We start from the raw sequence: 4,244 nt of genomic DNA, 5'->3' as shown, positions 1-4,244 counted from the left end.
ATTAATGCTGACAAAAGTGATGTGCTACGCGTAATTAGTACAACTTAATTTCTTTAACAAGACTTTAATCAATTACCTGCACATTGTCAAAACTTCTGACAACAGAAAAATATAATAACACAGCCAGCCAATTACAGTGGTTGGCAATGGCTTTTCCCTCATACTTTGTATCGCAATTACGTTTGTGGTAAAAAGTAGTTATCATGCCCCTTAGCATCACTGTAAAATTTGGTAAATTGCAACAAATGTATAGGAAAATTCCAATACGTGCGTCTGGGACACACTAAATTGCAATGGTCTTTTTTGCTTACAGATGCGTTTTTAAGCACATCTTAACAGGGTGCATTTTTACATCTTGCAAATGACAATTGTTCATCACATTCCTGGACAATTTTTTTTTGTTTACCGATAAGATGCGTATTTGTCATTTGATAGATGTAAAAATGCATCCCGTCAAGATGTGTGCTGAAAAACGCATCTTGCCGTGGACAAAAAAAAATGTCCATTGGAATTTAGCGTGAAGGCTCTTACTACTACACATGTATAGGAAAATTGTTTGACGATGAACATTTTTCTACATTCTGCTCGGACTGTACCAAAGGATTTCGTATATCATTAATGTTACAACCGGTAGCCAAAAATGCCTAGCGCGACACTAACAGGAACAAAAATAACAAAACTAAAGAACCGATATGGATTTATCAAATATTTCTAGGAAATCTAGAGCGACTGAACCGGTTCCGGATCAGCCCGGAATATTAAAGGAAAAGGAGCAAAATCGTCAAAAACAATTTCGGTCACGTTACGACGGCCTGCTCTTTCGGCCAACTGTCATATCCCCAAAACAGGTGCAGCTACAACCCTCAAAACAATTGCAAATTGTAAAGGAAGGAGTCGACTATTATTACCTCCAGCCGTGGTGATTCTAGCACTCACGCACAGTGGGAGATTCAGGTTCAAAATCGCGACAAAAGTCAAATCTTTCCATGATCACCTTAAAATTCGCAATTACGGAATTTTCTATGGAAATGTTATCAAAAACCGTCAAAAACCTGCCAATTTAGTGAAAAGTGCAAAATTGGTCCACCCTATCCACCCCGCCCCGAAAACAATATTATAATTGCCAAGTTTTCGGTTCTGTTTCTATGAACGCCGTGCAGCCACAAGTAAAAGTATGCTCACGTGTTCAAACACAAACATATTACATGTTGTGGCAGTTTTTTGGCAGAGCCAGCCGGGCACTTCCCCCAAGAAAGGCGATTTTTAAATACTCAGTATCGCCAAGGTGGCAGCTTGTGGCACCTGTTCTCAAGCGGGATACGTTTATTAGTGTCGTAGCTACCATTTGGTGCAAGAGTTAGAGTGGAACTCGGCGGAACTCAAATTATAACTCAATATGAAAATACGATAACACCTAGCCTCTAAATCTGAACATTTGATTATGATTTATTCCTATTCTCAAGTCTTTGACATGATTAATAAGACTTAAAATGTTGCCCAACTTTTAAATAACAAGAAATGTCACTTCCACACGGTAAAAATAGTTTCTTGTATTCCAAGACCTAGTCTTGGATGCCATTGGCGTTCCCCATAAGATCCAAGACCGGGTCTTGAAATACAAGAAACTTTTTTTACCGTGCAGTCCTTCTAGACCGTGTTTTTCTCAATTTAGAATCATTTTACCAAAGCCACTGACGAAGCGAGTGAGGCGGAGGCAAGCGCAAGGGTCGGTTTAAACACATCCTAGCCAAAACACAAGCGATCAAAGTGCAGTGAAAGTGAAGGGAAATTGTGACTTTAGGTGTCATCTACCGATATCAAACATAAAAATCCGTTGATTCTAAAGATTAGATTTTTGACTTTTGTCGCAATTTTGAGGCCAAATCTCCCACTGTGTCACGTGTTACGGGTCAGCGAGGAAAAACGAAAATCTGATCCGAAATAGGTTTAGTCGCATTACTGATTCAGAAAGGTTTCAGTGTGCCCTCGGTTTTCATGCAATAAAAAGTTAGGGCTACGTCGGCATTATTTTCTGTAAATGGCTAGTGACGTTGGGCGCACGTTTAGGCCCCTGGATACGTCGCGTGTGTCGGATCCTGTCATATCTGATACAAAGTAGGACCCATAGGGTAACTCTTTCAGCCCGAGTCGTTCACCCTGGCCCCACCGTGCGCGCAGGGCAGCCCCTACAAGATGGCGTGCCTGTTTGGTGCCAAGGTTAGGTCAAAACGAAAATCGCAATGCGATCCGGGAAAACGTTGTCGCACAGGCCCTGGACTTTGCACGCGGTCTCTCTTAGGCCAAAACTCCCATTTAGGCTCCGTACCTCCGAAATCCACGATTTCGACCCATGAAATGGGATGGGCTACTCCCAGCCTGGCCTCCACTTCTCCCCGGCCGCTCCCCACCCCACACACTAGAGGAGAAGGGGACGGCGCGGGCGCCTTTCCCCCTTCCGTTTTTGTTTCTTCTACTTCCGCTCCGCGCTCTAGACCAGTAAAGCATTCCGGTAAAGCTGAAATGCAGAAGAATGCAGGGAACAAGAAAGCGGAAGTCAACATGCATGCATGCTAAGGCATAGCGATTTCCGTTTTCTTCTTCCTCGCATTCCTCTGCATTTCAGCTTTACCGGAATGCTTTATTCTGCAACCGAAGCAAAGCATCACGCCCACTGCCAATCCAATAGGGTATTTCAATGGAGCGCTGGCCGGAACTAAGAAGAACAAAAACGGATACAGAGAGCGGTGGTGGGGGCGGGCGCGCGGAGGAGCGGAGGGCGCGCGGGGAGGCTCCCCTCCACCCGCCGCTTCTCCGCGCGTCTGCCCCCACCACCGCTCTCTGTATCCGTTTTTGTTCTTCTTAGTTCCGGCCAGCGCTCCATTGAAATACCCTATAAATACCCCTTATCACAGATTTGTTCAAGTCAACGTCAGTATAGTGCACAGCCAATGAGCACCCATTATTAGAGCAACCCGGTGGTCGTGCTTTTTGTCTTGAGTTGTGGCATCGTTCCAGAGCAACGTCTTTTAAAAGCGACAAATAGAGCATTCCGCTGGAAAGTAAGCGCAACCTTACGAAGAAAAGCATGACAGCCTGATCTGTTTCATCCTGCCCGCTCATTTGCTTTCCACCACATCGAAGCTATCTTCGACAAATCAACGTTCAGAAGGGAAAATATTAGGCTTGTTTGTTTGGATTCCGCTTGCCTTACAGCGATATACCCCATCATGAAAATAAAACAATTCTTCGAGAGATATCGCGAAGCGTGTTACGCGAGACGTGGTCTGCCAAGTTACTCATGTTCCTTTTGCAGCCACTTTTGAGATGGAAGTAACTTCGATACACTGAGAATGCGAGTGTTCTGGTCATCCCTTCATCAATTGCAAGCATTCAGACACAAGACGTAAATACTTGCACGTGTTCAACACAAGAAATTCATTCTTACACGCGTTTAACACAGAGGTTCTGCAGTTCACTTGCTTACTTGCAACTGTAGACCATTTTCTTGAACAAATATATTGTAAGTTCAAGCGGAAACGTAATAAACTCACCATTGCGACTAGTATTGGTTAAACCAGCGACGAGTCTCGCTCTGCGCTGCACTCCCTCCTCTCTGGCAAACACCGTACTGCCAGCACCTGTTGGTTCCCCACGACTTTCCCCCTCCAACCAGCAGACGGAAGTCGCCAGACGGTGGCGGTGTGTGGCGCTTGAACTCAGCTGCTTCAGTGCGTCCCGAGTCATCGGCGGAACTGGTCGCACGCTCGTTGATAGAGGAGCGCATACACATTGTGAATCTTCTGACAGGTATGTGACCCATCCGTATGAGTTGCCAGCAAGTGTAAATGTAGTTACTGTGAAAAATATCGTCGTATTTAAAAATAAATATAAACTCGAATTAAAATTTAAATTGTAAATTTACGAGACCACATTTTTTACTCGCACTCGCAAATGAATTGAAGTCGATTCGTACAGCATGTATTCTTACGATTACAAATGGTAATTTTACAACTTGCGTCAAGGAAAGTTGTTGGCGAAACCCATTTATGCTATATACTTTACTCCTACTTTTCAGTGAGTATTAAAAAAGACGCTTGCTGGAGGGGCATAGACCCTTTCAGCGCTCCCACGGTCCCCCCACCCCAGCGGCGCGTCGCCTAGCAACGCGATCCAAACAAACCGAGGTGCGCAGCCGACGCGCTGGACCGCCCGGCGGCAGGCGGTGCGCTGGCCCAGCGCGTCGG

The 4,244-nt window shown here is 45.1% G+C and overlaps 1 long non-coding RNA gene across 1 annotated transcript in view; it reads right to left on the bottom strand.

Annotated features, from left to right (window-relative positions):
• LOC127750072 (uncharacterized) overlaps window positions 1–3,688 on the bottom strand; it is a 7,222-nt gene extending 3,534 nt beyond the window's left edge. Inside the window, exon 1 of the long non-coding RNA XR_008011509.1 lies at window positions 3,552–3,688. This is a non-coding gene — a long non-coding RNA (uncharacterized LOC127750072). The remainder of the gene's footprint in view (window positions 1–3,551) is intronic.
• Between the last annotated feature and the right edge of the window lie 556 nt (window positions 3,689–4,244).

The sequence above is a fragment of the Frankliniella occidentalis genome, unplaced genomic scaffold, assembly GCF_000697945.3.
Source record: "Frankliniella occidentalis isolate FOCC.00 unplaced genomic scaffold, Focc_3.1 Scaffold130, whole genome shotgun sequence".
Classification (NCBI taxonomy): domain Eukaryota; kingdom Metazoa; phylum Arthropoda; class Insecta; order Thysanoptera; family Thripidae; genus Frankliniella; species Frankliniella occidentalis.
The sequence above is the reverse complement of the archived record's forward strand: the minus strand, read 5'-3'. Positions and strand labels throughout refer to the sequence as shown.